This window comes from Suncus etruscus, chromosome 2 (assembly GCF_024139225.1).
Source record: "Suncus etruscus isolate mSunEtr1 chromosome 2, mSunEtr1.pri.cur, whole genome shotgun sequence".
NCBI lineage: Eukaryota > Metazoa > Chordata > Mammalia > Eulipotyphla > Soricidae > Suncus > Suncus etruscus.
Window position 1 is genome coordinate 165,565,637 of NC_064849.1, and position 18,268 is coordinate 165,583,904.

An 18,268-nucleotide genomic window follows, 5' to 3' on the forward strand; every position below is an offset into this window, starting at 1 on the left:
AAGTATTTGAGGGCAAGATATAAAAAAAGACAGCAACATGTAGAGTTTTGTTAGTGTTGAAAGGGTGAAGGTCTTCTGAGTTAGAGAGGTGGGTGGTGGCATGGAAAAATTCCTCAGTCCAGTGGACCCAAGGAAGAGTCACAAAAGGTGCAGGGGCAATAGTGTAGGAGTAGGAGCAGAATTCTAGATATATCTAGATGACATAAGAGGGCCAGCTATCATGCATTATTAGTCCATCAGGGTACGTCCTGTGTTGGAGAGATGGGCGGGCTTTCTTGATTCAGGGAGTCCAAAGAAAGTCTTAAAAAAAAAACACAAAAAACCAAGTACATTATTTTTTGTCTTTTTGGGATTTATGGACTTCATCTTCCTGCTTACTTGTTTTCAAGTAGAGAACCTCAAGTTACAAACCAGTCGATATATAGAAAATGTTTTTATTAGTACCAAGTATCCCATATATTTTTCTCCAGAATGAAAAATATCTTTTAAGGAACAGATTAAATATTCACATAGCTTTAAAGTCATTTTGTTGAGAGTATTCAACTTATGACATAATATAGTATATTATTGAATTTTATTGGGAATTTGAGGGCAGGCTTTGGGTTATTCATACATAGTAAACTATGACTTGTATACTCCCCATTTGAAATAATTTATATTGGTATTATAGGGGCTGGAGTGGGTGGCACAAGTGATAAGGCGTTTGCCTTGCAAGAGACTAACCTATGATAGACCGTGGCGGTTTGATCCACCAAGGTGTCCCATATGGTCCCCCAAACCAGAGTGATTTCTGAGTGCATAGCCAGGAGTAACCCCTGATGGGTCACCGGGTATGGCTCAAAAAACCATAAACCAAAAACTAAAAGTAGAATAAAATAAATTGGTATTATAGTTCAATAGTTTATGATTGTTTCTTTTTAATTATTATATTTAGAATCATTTAAATTTTATTTCATATACTTTTAAAAATGTAGATAGCGGTGAGGAACAGCATTGGTGGTGGGAATGCCCCTGATTCAATGTCACTGTGTACCTGAAATACTACTGTAAATAATTTGTAAACCACTTTGGTCAAAATAACAATTATTAATATAAAAATGTAGATATAATTATAATAGTGTTAACATTGTATCTCTATGTATAGATATATAAAGTTAATACACCTGCCCACCACCAAAGTGTACAAGATTCATTACCCATTCCCAAAGTCTCAGCTAGACTATCTTTTCATTCTTCTCTATGCTACCTTTGTGCATGGTAATTTGAATTTCATAGTCCAAGACAAGTGTCTTGGACTTTCTATACTTATTATTTCCTTGTTTTGTCTGTATACCGCAGATGAGTAATATTACCTGGTATATATATATATTTTTTTTTCTGACTAATTTGCTTAACATAATACCAAATAATTTAAGACTATACTTTCAGGGATCGTTTCTATAGTATGTGACAAGAGAAGTTTCTCTGATAGTGTAGAGCACCCGATGCCACGAGGAGGAGCCAAGCATTTTCTCTTGAGCATGAAGTCAGCTCTAGGTGTTGCTTCTGCGACTGCCTCTTGCCATTGATGATCGTTCTCCCTTTTCTCTGAAAAGGGTAGAGGGAAAGGATGCAGTCTGAGTGGTAATAAAAAAAACCAACCAAATAATTTTATTTTATTTTATTTTATTCTTATATCTGCATATTATATCATTCAGCATATTTGCCACAGTTTTATCCATCTGTCATTGGACACTTGGGGTGTTTTCATATTATGGGTATTGTACTAAGTGCTACAATGAATATAGGAGTGCACATGTCTTTTCAAAGTTGATATATAAATTATTAATGTGTGTGGATTTCCCCCATTTTTCTATGAAGTTTTTGGTCCTTTTTTTCATTTAGCATATGTTTTTTTTAGGAAGCCATTTAATGTTTCTTGTAAAGATGATTTAGACTAGTTTAGATTTAGATCAGATCTAGACCCATCATTCAATGGGTGGTGCTGGTTCACAGATGTAGAAAAGTAAACCAGTGGTCTGCCATAGTGGTTATAAGTACTAGTTGTTGGACAGGGAGGCTGATCATATGATGCTCAGGTGGAAAAAGGTTGAAGGATGCTCATGAATGTAACAGATGTCCTCTGTTTTTGTTGTTTGCTAATGATGTTTTTTCAGTGCTTCAAATCTTTTTTTTTTTTTTTTTTTTGGGGCCACACCCGGTAACGCTCAGGGGTTACTCCTGGCTATGCGCTCAGAAGTCGCTCCTGGCTTGGGGGACCATATGGGACGCCGGGGGATCGAACCGCTGTCCGTCCTAGGCTAGCGCAGGCAAGGCAGGCACCTTACCTCTAGCGCCACCGCCCGGCCCTTGTTTTTTTTTTTTTTTTGGGTGTGCTTCAAATCTTAATGATAATCTTTCTGTGAGAATTTTGTTTGCATGTTTCTGTTGGCTGGACTTTCCTTAGGGTGTCTATTCACTTTTCAGTCCTTTTTACAGCTCTTTACTGTTCTCTCAGCTGTGGCCTGAGCATAATTTTACCCTATTGGTTTGGTGTACTACCATCTCTGAGTCTCTTTCTGACATCATGGATACAATCTCCAAACCAAACAATTTTGGATCCTTTGCGCCCAATATTTTTTGACTTAGGTTGGAGATTAAGTCAGATGGGGCAAACTTTGGGGGGAGAAGGTTTCTCTGTACCTACGTATCTGGGATTTTTCTACAGTTGGAACTGAAGAATGTAACCTGTTAGGCTATAAGAGTGACAGGGTGGGATAGAAACTACATTCATAAAACCAAGTGTGGTATCTTGATGGCAGTGCTCATCTATGCGATGGCTGCTTCCAGTTAGGGCCAGTATTGACCTCACTGTCTTCTTTTGAGCTTATGAAACCATAAGGTCCTGCAATGTGTGACATCCAATGCAAAAATTAATTCTGTGAAAAGTCAGGAATGTGGGGTAGAGGGTAGGAACATGCAAAATCAACTCAGGATGCCAGCCTGATGGGGCAATGCAAAGACTTCTGCCCTGTTGGGCATGGCTCACCTTGGGAATGGTATTCATTACTTATGTTGGGACATGAGTCCCTGTGCTTCTAAGACTATATTTCCCTTAGCTAATGCTATATAAGATTCATGTTCTATAGAACTCTATATTGGTTACTTTCCACCCTATACTACCAATTTTTGTCAGCTTCCTTTTTTTCTTCAGCCTCTACAATTTTCCTTCGCATATCTAGGGCAATCACTTATTACCTCTGAATATCTGTAGTTCTCCTACAGATTTTAGTCTTCCTGGTTTCTCCAGTTGAATTTTCCTGCTTGTCACCTCATAGGATGCTAAGCTCCATTCAGTTTCTTTCTCTTTCTTTCTTCTTTCTTTCTTTCTTTTCTTTCTTTCTTTCTTTCTTTCTTTCTTTCTTTCTTTCTTTTTTCTTTCTTTCTTCTTCTTTCTTTTTCTTTCTTTCTTCTTTCTTTCTTTCTTTCTCTTTCTCTTTCTTTCTTTCTTTCTTTCTTTCTTTTTCTTTCTTTCTTTCTTTCTTTCTTTCTTTCTTCTCTTTTCTTTCTTTCTTCTTTCTTTCTTTCTTTCTTTCTTTCTTTCCTCCCCCCTCCCTCCCTCCCTCCCTCCCTCCCTCCCTCCCTCCCTCCCTCCCTCCTCCCTCCCTCCTCCTTCCTTCCTTCTTTCTTTCTTTCTTTCTTTCTTTTTCTTTTCCTTTCTTTTTGTTCTTTCTTTTCTTTTTTTTGTATCACACCAGGCAGTGCTCAGGGGACCATATGGGATATCGGGATACGAACTACCGACCTTCTGCATGCAAGACAAATGCCTCACCTCCATACTATCTCTCCGGCCCTGCTCCATTCAGTTCGATGTGTTCTTTGTGTTTGTGCAGCAGAAGAGCTCACTGAACTGTCCCCCTCCCTGTTTTTGCCATTTTTACCTGATCTTTTCCGAGATTTAAAAAGGAAATTTTTTTATCAAATATCCTTTATGAAAATCTATAAATCTCTTATGGAAAAACTCAGAAAAATAGGGGGTAAAGATTTAAAATATGAATGCCTTTTATTTTTATATCCCTAAAAACACTCGATACTTTAAAGCTTGGTCCTTGGGTTTTATTTTCACATTGTCCCAGGAATCAAGGTGCCAGAATTGAAAAAAGTGTCTTTTTGCACAGCACCCAGAGTACTATAGATGCGAAGCATTTGCCAGCCCTGTGACATATCTATCTGTCCCTGCCTCATCTATAATGTTATTTTAATTTAGCATCCTATTAGTTAATATTTACAATGGGTACATACCTGCTTTTAAACATATATATATTTTAATGCAACATTTTCTTTTATAAAAGATGCATTTTTATATTTAAGAACAGATCTTCGGAATTTTTAATCTCTGATTCAAATAACACTTGCTTTGTATAATTAATTTATATTTAAATTATTTGATTTTTTAAAGGTTTTTTTTGGCAGTTTTACATTTTATTTTAGTATGACAATATTTATTTGTTTTTGACCTTTCATCAACTTTATTTACATTAAGCTACCTGAATTTACCACAGCAGAATCATACACTGCTTGCTGACAAGGGTTTTTTTTTAAATTATATCTTTACTTAAACACCTTGATGACAAATATGATTGTAGGTGGATTTCAGTCATGTAAAGAATTCTCCCTTCACCGGTGCAATATTCCCACCACCAATGTCCCAAATCTCCCTTTTCTCCACCCTACGTCCACCTGTACTCTAGACAGGCTGTTCACTTCCCTCATTCATTCACATGGTTATGATAGTTCTCAGTGTACTTATTTCTCTAACTGCATGCACCACTCTGTGTTTCTTGTCGTGAGCTGGACCTTCCAGCCCTCCTCTCTTTGTCTCTGAGGATTATTGCAAAATAATCTTTTATTTTTCTTAAAACCATAGATGAGTGAGACTGTTCTGCTTCTATCTCTCGCCCTCTGACTTTATTTCACTCAGCATAATAGATTCATGTACATCTATGTATAGGAAAGTTTCATGAATTTATCTCTCTTGACGGCTGCATAATATTCCATTGTGTATATGAATCACAGTTTCTTTAGCCATTCATCTGTTGAGGGGTTCTTAGTTGTTTCCAGAGTCTAGTTATTGTAAATAGTACTGCAATGAATCTAGGTGTGAGGAAGGGATTTTTGTATTGTATTTTTGTGTTCCTTGGGTATATCCCTTGGAGTGGTATAGCTGGATCGTATGGGATTTCAATTTCCAGTTTTTGGAGGAATCTCTGTATTGCTTTTCATAAAGGTTTGGACTAGACTGCATTCTCATTAGCAGGGAATAAGAGTTCCTTTCTCTCCACATCCCCGCCAGCACTGCTTGTTCTCATTCTTTGTGATGTGTGCCAATCTCTGTGATATGAGATGGTACCTCATAGTTGTTTTGATTTGCATCTCCCTGATGATTAATGGTGTGGAGCATTTTTTCATGTATCTTTTGGCCATTTGTATTTCTTCTTTATCAAAGTGTCTCTTCATTTCTTCTCCCCATTTTTTGATGGGGTTAGATTTTTTTCTGGTAAAGTTCTGTCATTGTCTTGTATAATTTCGATATTAACCTCTTATCTGAATGGGTATTGAGTGAATAGTTTCTCCCACTCAGTGGGTGACTCTTGTATCCTGGGTGCTATTTCCTTTGAGGTGCAGAAGCTTCTCAGCTTAATATATTTCTATTTGTTTATCTCTGCTTCCCCTTGTTTAGAGAGTTCAGTTTCCTCCTTGAAGATGCCTGTAGTCTCAATGTCCTGGAGTGTTTTACCTATATGTTGTTCTATGTCTCTTATGGTTTCAGGTCTGATATCAAGGTCTTTAATCCATTTGGATTTTACCTTTGTACATGATGTTAGCTGAGGGTCTAAGTTTGCTTTTTTTGCAAGTGGCTAACCAATTGTGTCAACACCACTTTGAAGAGGCTTTCCCTGCTCCATTTATGTTTTCTTGCTCCTTTATCAAAAATTAGGTGATTGTATGTCTGGGGAACATTCTCTGAGTACTCAAGCCTGTTCCACTGATCTGAAGATCTGTCTTTATTCTAATACCATGCTATTTTGATAACTATTGCTTTATTATACAGTTTAAAGTTGGGGAAAGTGATGCCCCCCATACATATTTCTTTGAGGGTGTTTTTGTTCCAGATTAATTTCATAAGTGTTTGATATACTTCTTTGAAGAATGTCATGGGTATCTTTAGAAAGATTTCATTAGATCTGTACAATGCTGGGGCCAGAGTTATAGCATGGAGGTAGGACATTTGTCTTGCATGCAAAAGGATGGTGGTTTTAATCCCTGCATCCCATATAGTCCCCCGAGCTTGCCAGGAGCAATTTCTGAGTGTAGAGCCAGAACTAACCCCTGAGTGCTGCAGGTGTGACCCCAAATACAAACAAAAAGAAAACAAAACAAAAACAATCTGTATAATGCTTTGGTGAGTATTGCCATTTTAATGTTAATCCTGCCAATCCATGAGCAGGGTATGAGTTTCCATTTCCGTGTGTCCTCTCTTATTTCTCGAAGCGTGTTTTATAGTTTTCTTTGTATAGGTCATTCACATCTTTATTCAATTTGACTCCAAAGTATTTGAGTTTGTGTGGCACTAATGTCAATGTGGTTGTTTTCTTAATATATGCTTAGTCGCTATCATTATTGGTATATAAAAAGGCTATTGATTTTTGCCTGTTAATTTTGTAGCCTGCCACCTTGCTATATAAATTTATTGTTTCTAGTAGAAACAATAGAGTTTCTATTGGTAGAGTCTTTAGGGTTTTCTAAGTAGAGTATCATGTCATCTGCAAACAGTGAGAGTTTGACTTCTTCCTTTCCTATCTGGATTCCCTTGATATCTTTTTCTTGCCTAATCACTATAGCTAGTACTTCCAGTACTATGTTGAGTAGCAGTGGTAAGAGAGGATAGTCTTGTATTCTACCAGAATTTAGAGTAAAGGCTTTTACTTTTTTCCATTGAGGATATTTGCCATTAGCTTTTAATAGATGGCTTTGAGTATATTGAGAAATGTTCCTTTCATTCTTATCTTGCTGAGAGTTATTATCAAGAATGGACCTTATCAAATGCTTTTTCTGCATCTATAGATATGATCACGTAATTTTTATTTTTCTTGTTATTGATGTTGTATATTATGTTGATAGATTTACGGATGGTAAACCATCCTTTCATTCCTGGGATGAAATCTACTTGATCGTATTGATTGATTTACTTGATGAGGCATTGGATCCTATTTGCCAGGATTTTGTTGAGGATCTTTGCATCTTTGTTCATCAGGGATATTGGTCTGTAATTTTCTTTTTTGGCAGCATCTCTGTCTGGTTTTGGTATCATGCTATTGTTGGCTTCATAAAAGCTAATTGGAAAAAAAAAAGGCTATTTGGAAGTGTATCCATTTTTTCAATTTCATGAAAGATTCTGGCAACAATATTTATTTTAAAAGACTAATGTTAACAGTATATGCTCATATGTTCCCAGTATGATTATTTTTCTGCATTTGTTTATTTTTTCTTTCTCTGTATATGATGTATTTGTATATATGCTTATGATTGACTCTTATATGTATGTGTACATCATGTACATATATATTCAGTATATCTTTTAGTCTCCTTTTTCCTGGAATAGTCAAGGTATTTTTAATGATTCATAGCAGTGATAATTTTGAATAGTATATAGGGAGATACTTTGAAAATTCCTTGATTTTATTTATGCATTCATTTTATTCAGACTATGTATTATTCAGATTTATACCATGAAAATGATATTCTGTTACTATGTTAGCATTATATTGGCTTTCTGCTGTCTCTAATTAACATTATTGGATATTAATTTGATCACTTAATTAAGTTGATATACTGTTTTCTTCATAATAAAGTTATGATATAATTTTTCTTTTTCATAAGTATTTTGTCTGGAAATTATTCAATACTGATATACAGTTTTACTCATTAAATTTTACCTACCAGTTTCACATCTGTAGATTCTTTATAAATGGATCATTGTTAATTATAGTTTCTAATTAGTAATTTTCTAATTTTATTCTTTCAATTTTATTTTATTGAAAGAGTTGTGATTTTCAAAGTCCTTCCTAGTTGGTTTTTAGACATGCAATGTATCAATTGCATTCCCACCATCAATGTCTACCTCTTTCCGCCAATGTTCCCAGAGTACATGCTAGAACATGACCCTTTGCTGTTGCCCATTTTAAGTTTAGATTGTTATAGTTTGGGCCTCTTAATTGTATGGTTGTTGACTTTGGCTTGGGTATTTAGTTCTGTCCTTTTTTTTTTTTAATAATAATTTTTATTTTGACTAATGCAGATTACAAATTTTCAGAGTAATATTTTAGGTACATATTGACATTAAATCAGGGGAATTCACACCACCAGAGTTATCCTCCCTCCACCCCTGTTCCCAGCATGCATCCCCTTTCCCCCTCCCTTGACCCTTGGGCTGCTAGTATAAGTGTTCCCCTCCGTGCCTATCTTGTTGTAGATTGGACCTCTATTCTGCTGTCACAGGCTTAGGATTTGGTGCCTAGGTCCGATTATTTTTATTACCACTTAGTGGTCTTACAACTATTTGGTCTTGGTGTACCCTCCAGTATTTCCCCCTCAATTAGAGAGGAGGAATAAGATGGCTCCAGGTATGGGGTTCTGTGTGAAGAAGAGAATAAGAAAAAGAAAAAAGAAATAAAATGGGGTAAAAATCATACAAGCAGAAAATGGGCGGAGTCCTTCGAGAGGCTATAAATATTAATTTAAGAGAAGAATGGGAAAAAGGAAGAGAAACACAACTACAATACAGTAGGAAAAAAAAATCCAAAAAGCTCCTAAGCAATAAAGACAACCACCACACAATACCCACGGTCCCAGGAGAAGCTCTGTCCTGTCATGGTTGTCACAGTCAGTCTTCTGTAGATAACGATCCTGGCTTTTGCACAGATCAAAGGATGATAAGTCTTCTGCCTTCATTCTGTCACTAGATACTGTTGTAGGACAACCTGTTCTTAGATCAAGTTGAAGCCATTTCCTCATTGTCAGGATATCATGCCAAAACTGGTGCACGTTTGGTGTCAGAGTATTATTAATAATGATCCAGAGGGAATTTGGTTCCTGGAGCTGTTGCGGAAAATTGTGTCAGTTCTATGTCTGGGATCTAGGGCTTTGGGTTGGACGGTTGCTGTCTAATCACCTGGAGTCTAAGCTAGGTCCGCATGACATATGTTCAAGTTGGAAAGTGCCCCTGTATTGTAAAAAAGTATGAGTTCTTATCCATAGTAGGTAAGAGCTTGTTTCTATACGTAGAAATTCCCCTTTTTTTTGTATACCTTTGCAGGAAGAAATGGTGCTATATTACATTGTTGGTACATTTGGGGGTGGGAGTGTCAGGCTCCATCCTCTCTGTGCCCAGTTTTTGACCTGAGCTATTATCTCAAACGAGCCTTTTTATTATAGGTTTTTGTACCAAGCAGCACCAGAAGAGGTGAAATTAAGGAAGAGAAACAATACAATTTATATGTATATATATATGTATTTATATATATTGTCACACATATATATATAATATAAATTTAAAAAATGAGTTAAAAAGTAATTTAGGGGAAAAAGTGATGCAGGAGACTACCTTACATTTGGGAATAAGCAGGTTAAGAGGTAGTATTATATAGGTCTTAAACATATAAAGGAAATATAGGCTTCCCCTTTTGTCTTTTGAGATTTTCTTGTGGGGTGTGGGGTCCAGGGCACATTTTCATCACACACCTTGGTCTTCTTGAGATTGAGAAAAGATTTGTGGCAGAGAGGTCTTGGGTAGAGATGTGGTGGTGGGGATCCTTTTGGAGCTGAGTCCGATATCAAACAACAGTCCCCATTAGGGAGAGGTGAGAAGGAGGGCCACACAGGATGAGTGCTGTTGCTTATTGGGGCAGGAGGTCGGTCTTGATGCCTAATGGATTAAGAACTGAGGGTAAAGAGTTTTAATAAGATGGGAGATTGGGTTGGGATTGTGGGTGAAGGGATAGTCGGATATCTGAAGTGGGGGAGAGGGGATAGTATATGGGAGGGGTATATACACTATATGCATGGGTTGTTTGCAGTTTAGGTTTGGCACTCATAGAGGAGCCCTATCTCTATGTGCTCATGCCCACATAGAAACATACAATAGTTAGCTTAGGTATAGCTTAAGATGAAGAGGAGGGGAGAGCAGGAAATAAGATGAGAACAGAAAACTAGGTAAATATAGTACAAGTAAATAGTACAAGTAAGGTAAAGAAACTAAAAAATCAACTAAGAGATTGGGCCAGTGTGTCGAAGTTGGTATTACAAATACTAAACAAATTTGTCTATATGTATTGGCAAAATATATATAATTCAGTTTCTTTGTGAAATTTTTTATGTAAAAGAGAAAAAAGTGGATGTTCCTCCCTTAGCAGACATATGGAACATTTTATGCCCTGCTTTACTGCCTCTAACCATCAAGAACAAATATATGGAAACAGGTGTCTACCAATAAATATTTATATCTCTTTGTACTTCACATTAATTTTAATCTCAAACAGTCATAAATATTTTAAAGTTTAATATTGATTTGAGATTATCTGAATCAAAAAAGTTTTTAGCAAGAATTGTAGGAGCCAGAGATACAGCATGGAGGTAGGGCATTTGCCTTGCACGTAGAAGGACCGTGGTTTGAATTTCAGCATCCTATAAGGTCCCCTGAACCTGCCAGGAGCGTAGAGCCAGCAGTAATCCCTGAGCGCACCGGTGTGGCCCAAAAACCAAAAAAAAAAAAAAAAAAAAAATTGTATTTTGTACTTTCTTCAATATGTTTTGTTAATATATGAGTGAAAGATTATAAAATTATAACTGTAATTTTCAAAAGAGTATTACTATTTCTAAGATATACTTATATGATTTATAGAAGATCCCACATAATTATTTTAAAATAAATAATGGAAGTGTATGCTTGATTTTGAAATCAATATTCGTGTTAATAAGGGAAAGAAATTAGGAAGGAAATATGAATAGATCAATCTATCTTATAGTCAAATGCATGTAAACTCTGTAGTACAAAAAGAACCCCTAATGTTTTATTAATAATATTCTTTCTAAAAGAAGTTTTATTGTGGAAGCACTTAAAAACTATTGTTATTCATTTAGTTTTCCTTCAGTTTTAACTTATCAAACCCACCAATCTTCCCATAATGGAAGGTAGTAATTGCTTAAAATAGTCTACCTTTGTAATGCCTTCAATCACACTCCTTTGAACTATAAAGAAATTCTATTTATACAACTTCTCAAAACACCCTTATGACTATTTGAGGGAATGCTACAGATTTATAAATTTCTTTAGAAAGTGAAATGAATGATTTTTTTCCCAACACAGCTCAAATCCTTAACATCAGTTTTAGGACTCAACTCTGGGAGAACAATGTGGGAAGCATTCATGGTATTTTTAACAGTTAATTTCAATAAGCAATTAAAATTTTATCATTGGAAAAGTTGAGAAACAAAAAAATTTAGAGCAAAAAAGATAGAATACTTATTGGTTTTACTGCTTATGAGATTCAGATAATTTGTGAGTATATGTGTGTCTCTGTGGAAGAGAGAGAAGGAGAGGGGGGAGGGGAGGGAGAGAGGAAGAGAGAGAGGGGAGGGAGGGAGGGAGAGAGAGAGAGGGGAGGGGGACAGAGAGAGGGAGAGAGGGAGAGGGAGAGGGAGAGGGAGAGGGGGGCGGAGAGAGAGAGAGAGAGAGAGAGAGAGAGAGAGAGAGAGAGAGAGAGAGAGAGAGAGAGAGAGAGGGGAGAGAGAGAGGAGAGAGAGAGAGAGAGAGAAAGAGAAAGAAAGAAAGAATGAATCACTATGAAGAGGCTCTAGGGACCACATGTAGTGCCAGGATTGAAAGGATTGACTCAGTAAATGGCAACAATCGTATCAGCTTTACTAGCTTTGTAGCCCAATTTGTATATTCTTTTTTATTTTAACAATTATCCTATGAAGTCGTTATTTAAAAAGGGGAGAAACAGAAATTTAATGTTCTAATATAACTTGTTCAAAGTCACAGCTATCAATTCTTTTCTTGTCTTTTTTTTTTGGCCACATCCACTGGTTCTCAGGGGTTATTCCTGGCTCTCTGCTCAAAAATCGCTCCTGGGAGGCTCTGAAGACCATATGGGATTCTGGGGATCAAACCTGGGTCTTCTGTTTGTAGGGCAAATGTCTAACTGCTGTGCTATCACTCCGGCCCAACAGCCACCAATTCTTAAATATAACTTTTAAAAACTTCAAAATACACCTTTTATTTATTTATTCCAATAGAATATTTAATATATATGGCAGTAAAAAATGTTTGTGGTTCCAGAAAAATGGTACATAGGTTAAGTCATTTATCTTACTGCTGATCTATTTTGGTATTGTGAATTTCACCAAGTGTGACCTTGGAGCACTGCCAGGTGTGGTCTACACCTCTTTACCCAAATCTAGAGAAGTAGATTTTTATCTAACAGTTTAATTTTTAAAATAGCAATAAAAAGATATGATTATGATACCTAGATCTTTTCAAAATATAAATATAAAATATAGTTAATAGAGTTAATAATCTCAAGCCCAGTGTATCTTTCTTTTTTGTTTGTTTTTAGGCCATACCTGGCAGCACTCGGGGTATGCCAGAGCATTCCTGGCTCTGCACTTGACAATTGCTCCTAGCAGGCTCTATCCATGTGGGATGCTGGGAATCAAACCTGGGTCAGCTGATGCAAGGCAAAAACCTTACCTGCTGTGCTATTGATCCAGGCCCAGGGTATATAGCTTGCGAGCTGCTCCTGAAGTTCATTTTATTGATACAGCATGAAAACTAGTTTCCACCCCTCTTGTACTCAGGAAGCTAGCGACTGTTTGTTATAGGAAAGGAAATCTGTCCCAACATCTGTCCAGATTCCAAGGTTTGTTTTTCATCCTTATAGAGAAGAATTTCAGGAGAGAAATAGTGAGTATAATTTGTTTTCTTAGGAAACTATGAAAGAGTATGGTATTCAGAGTTCAGGAAAGAGGGACCAGAACAATAGCACGACATGTAGGGCATTTGTAGCTGACCCAGGTTCTATCCCTTACATCTCATATGGTGTTCCAGGAGTAATTTCTGAGTGCAGTCAGGAGAAACTTCTGAGTGCTGCTGGGTTTGGCCCCCAAACAAAACAAAGCAAAACAAACAAAACAAACAAAAAAGAATGCATGCTTCTCCAGAGGGGAGAGAGTAGAGAGTACACATTTCACATTGAGATGTAGGCTACTTCCAGGATGAGACTATATATCTTACTTATTTTTCTTCTTCTTTTTTTTTTTCTTTCATTTTAGACCGTAGTTAGTGGTGTTTAGGAGCTCCTCTTGGTTAGTTACTAAATGGACTATATGTGGCGGTGGATCAAGACTGAACTATTGTTATTGTTACAACTGAAGTGGTCTTATGCAAGACAAATGTCTTACTGTCTGAATATCTTTTTTTTTTTGTTATCTTTATTATTTTAAGATGATGGATTTTCCTTAGTAACTTTCAAGTTCAATTTATTTTCTAAATCATATTAATGATTATTGACTATCAGATTTGGTGTATATATATATATATATATATATATATATATATATATATATATATATATATATATATATATATAGAGAGAGAGAGAGAGAGAGAGAGAGAAGTTAAGAATCTCCTAGAGAACTATCTTGATTGGTAGTGTGGAGTTTAAAGATCTAAGAAAATAGAGTATAGATGAGTGGAGTGTTTGTGTCTTTGTGAAAATAGTCTTCTGGAAATCGACTCCTCAAGCTACATTGAAATATTCCAATATCACTAAGGAGTAGTAGTTTTTTATTAGGCATTCAAAGGTCTATGCGAATAGAGTACAGGTGAGTGATTTAGTGTTTTAAGTATCTTCATGAAAATAATTTGTGGAAAGCTTGAATACTTAGTAAGTTATACTGAAATATTCCAATAATTATTGGGGAATAGTAGACTTCTAATAGCCATTTATCAGGCAACAGTGTTGGAATATTGGTTCAAATTTTTGACCTTTTGCAATGGTGTCAGAATTTTCTGAATTTCAAGAAGTATACTAGTATACTTAAAGTATATGAAATAGGGGTCAGAGAGGTAGTAAATCGAGTAAGGTATTTGCCTTGAAATTAGCCAAATCAGGTTTGGTTTCTGGCTATCCTTATGATTCTTCAAGCATGCCTAGAGTGATTCCCAAGTGCAGATTCAGATTAAGCCCTGAATACTGTGGGTGTGGCACCAAAACTAATCAAAAATACCAGTATGAAATAATCATAAAACAATGGAAAGTGCTTTTTCCAGATTTCCCCATTACCTAAGTTAGAAAGAGCTTCCCACTCTCATTCATACATTACTTTCTGAGAGTGCTTCCTTTTTGGTCAGGTAGGCACTTTGAATTTTATATGTCAGTTTCATATCAAAATCATAGAATTTGCATGGGTGTAAAGAAAAAAGGCTTTAATTTTTCAAGAATGTGTTATGGGTTAACATATGTCCTGGACATGTTTTTGAATTAATGTTTTTGTATACTTGAGATATATTGCTATGGATGTAATTACTGGGCCATATTTCAAATAGGCCATTTTCATTACTGTGAGGTGTTAATTCATTGTCTTTTGACATTTATTCTTTATAATGAGTTATAGCACTATTCTTTAATATATAATATGCCTGATTTTCATCCTTAGGTTTTCTTGGGGGAACATATGTCCTGGACATGTTTTTGAATTAATGTTTTTGTATACTTGAGATATATTGCTATGGATGTAATTACTGGGCCATATTTCAAATAGGCCATTTTCATTACTGTGAGGTGTTAATTCATTGTCTTTTGACATTTATTCTTTAGAATGAGTTATAGCACTATTCTTTAATATATAATATGCCTGATTTTCATCCTTAGGTTTTCTTGGGGGAACATCTATTCAGTAAGTTTTATAAATTTCTTATATATCATGTGTAGTAAACTTTTGTTAGAAATGTAGTATGAAAATATCTCATCCCATTCAGTATGATAGTATGTTATATAGTTTATGATAGTAGTGCAGAGTGTTTTGTTTTATGTAGTCCTGCTTGCTTTTTTTATTATCATTTTTTGGGAGGTGTGGTGGGAACACACTCAGTGGTATTCAGGGTCTATTCCTTATTTTATGATCAAGAGTGACTTGGTATTGTTCAGGTAACCATATGTATCTGCTGCTGGTGTAGATTTGAACTAGGTTTGGGCTGTAGCAGTTGCATGCAAAGCAAATACCTTACCTTCTCCTTCCCTCCCTCCTTCCCTCCCTCCCTCCTTCCCTCCCTCCTTCCCTCCTTCCTTCCTTCCCTCCCTCCTTCCTTCCTTCCCTCCTTCCTTCCTTCCCTCCCTCCTTCCTTCCTTCCCTCCCTCCTTCCTTCCTTCCTTCCTTCTTCCTTCCTTCCTTCCTTCCCTCCTTCCCTTCCTTCCTTCCTTCCTTCCTTCCTTCCTTCCTTCCTTCCTTCCTTCCTTCCTTCCTTCCTTCCTTCCTTCCTTCCTTCCTTCCTTCCTTCCTTCCCTCCTTCCTTCCCTCCTTCCTTCCCTCCTTCCTTCCCTCCTTCCTTCCTTCCTTCCTTCCTTCCTTCCTTCCTTCCTTCCTTCCTTCCCTCCTTCCTTCCTTCCTTCCTTCCTTCCTTCCTTCCTTCCTTCCCTCCTTCCTTCCTTCCTTCCTTCCTTCCCTCCTTCCTTCCTTCCTTCCCTCCTTCCTTCCTTCCTTCCTTCCTTCCCTCCTTCCTTCCCTCCTTCCTTCCCTCCTTCCTTCCTTCCCTCCTTCCTTCCCTCCTTCCTTCCCTCCTTCCTTCCCTCCTTCCTTCCTTCCCTCCTTCCCTCCCTCCCTCCCTTCCCTCCCTCCCTCCCTCCCTCCCTTCCCTCCCTCCCTTCCCTCCCTCCGTCCCTCCCCTCCCTCCCTCCCCTCCCTCCCCTCCCTCCCTCCCTCCCTCCCTCCCTCCCTCCCTCCCTCCCTCCCTCCCTCCCTCCCCTCCCTCCCTTCCTCCCTTCCTCCCTTCCTCCTTTCCTCCCTTCCTCCTTTCCTCCCTTCCTCCCTTCCTCCCTTCCTCCCTTCCTCCCTTCCTCCCTTCCTCCCTCCCTCCCTCCCTCCCTCCCTCCCTCCCTCCCTCCCTCCCTTCCTTCCTTCCTTCCTTCCTTCCTTCCTTCCTTCCTTCCTTCCTTCCTTCCTTCCTTCCTTCCTTCCTTCCTTCCTTCCTTCCTTCCTTCCTTCCAATTGAAAGTTGCTCTAAAGTCAATATCATGGATAGTTCACCTGTAGTTTCCTTTATGTATTTTATGAATTCTTGTCTAATCTTGAGATATTTTATTCCATTTTAAGTTAATTTCTATTCATGGAGAAATAAGGATTCAGATAAATTTTTGTTTCTTTGTTACTAAATAGTTTTACAGTACTATTTATTTCTTTATATTTTTTGGATTTTGGGCCACACCTGGTGACGTTCAGGGGTTACTCCTGGCTATGCGTTCAGAAATTGCTTCTGGCTTGGGGGGCCACATGGGATGCCAGGGGATCGAACCCAGTCCATCTAGGCTAGCGCGGGCATGGCAGATGCCTTACCGCTTGTGCTATCACTCCAGCCCCTATAGCACTATTTAGTAAGCTTTCCTTAATCTCTCTATACACATAGCTCCTTTGTTCTAAATTAACTGCCCATATTAATTTACCTGGAGGAAATATCTGTGAACTATTAATTCTGTTTAATTAGTGTAAGAGTCTGCCTTTATGTATTGCATATTTTTGATTACTGTAGCTTGATAGTATTATTCATAGTTTGGGGATGCAATGTCTCCCAACAACTTTTTACCTCATATTGCTTTGGCTATTCAAATAGTTTATGACTTCATGCAATGTTTTTGTTGTTGTTTGCTTGCTTTTGAAGCTAACAGGTTATTCTTGGATACTCCTTAAGGATTGGTTCTAGTAGTGCTCACGATACTGTGTGGTTATGGTGTCTGAACATGGGCTTCCCACATGCAGAGCACTGGTACTTAATCTTGGGGTTGTATCCTTGTACAGTATATAATTTTTATAGTATTTGTTCTATGTTGTTGGAGACTGCCTTGGAAATGTTGATGGTGATGGCATTGAACGGTGTAGAGTTTGCTCCTTTGAGAATGTCCATTTTTAAAGATATTTGTTCTTCTAATACATAAACAAGTAATGTGTTTAGAATTTATTTACTCTTCTTATAACTTTATAACATATATACATGTTTTGACAATTATCTTGAACTTCAAAATTAGTTTATTAATTGTGGTGAAATTTGACAAGTTTGTGTTGGGCCTGATTTTAGAAGATATATTTCTTCAGTTTTTCTTTAAATCATTGTGTACAATGTTACGATACCTATGGATTTATTATATTATGGCCTTCTTTATATTGAGATAAATTTCTTCAGTTTTAGTGTGTGATATTTTTTAATCCAAAATGTGGATTTAACCTTGTCAAAAGATTTCTCTGTATCTGTTGATATAATTACAATATCTTAATCTTTCCTTTGGTTTATATGTTATATCAAATTAATTATCTTGTGTTATTCATTTATGGTTGCACTCCAGGAATGAATCACAATTGGTCACTGCACATGGTTCTTTTAATATATTGTTGCTTTAAATTTGCTGGCATTTTGTTGAGTTTGTCTCTCAGATATACTGGTTTGCTTTTCTGTGCTGCTTTGTCTGCATTTGCCATTAAGATAATACTAATACTTTGAGACTTTTAGGAAAAATTCTTGTTTCTTTGATTTCCTGAAAGAGCTTGAGTTATTGTCTGGTTTCTTTTATGACACTACATTTTTTTAGAAAATTATTTTATTGAGACCATTGTGATCTACAAAGTCCTTCATAGTTGAATTTCAGATATACAGTGCTAGTCAGGGTCATTCCCATCACCAGTGTCAACTTTCCTCCACCAATGAACCCAGAATTCATCCTATACCACCACCCTTTGCCCCATGGCCTTGCCAGTATAACAGGCTCATTTAAGTTTAGATTGTTAAAGTTTAAGTCCCTTGATTCTATGGTTTTTGACTTTGGCTTGCATATTTAGTTCTGTCCTTATTTTTGTCCCCTACCAATGCTTCTGAGACCACTTGGTCTCTGTACTCCAGGCTTTCTTTATTCCTTTCTTCTTAGTTTTATAGAAAAATGTGGAAATATGTGGTAAAACAAAGTAA

The 18,268-nt window shown here is 36.9% G+C and overlaps 1 protein-coding gene and 1 non-coding gene across 2 annotated transcripts in view; both read left to right on the forward strand.

Moving 5' to 3' along the window:
* Positions 1 to 18,268, forward strand: part of FER (FER tyrosine kinase) — a 430,623-nt gene that overhangs the window by 104,211 nt on the left and 308,144 nt on the right. The gene's annotated exons all lie outside the window — the stretch shown is intronic.
* LOC126002961 (small nucleolar RNA U3) lies at positions 1,413 to 1,625 on the forward strand. The gene has a single exon (XR_007493531.1). It is a non-coding gene; the product is annotated as a small nucleolar RNA U3 (small nucleolar RNA).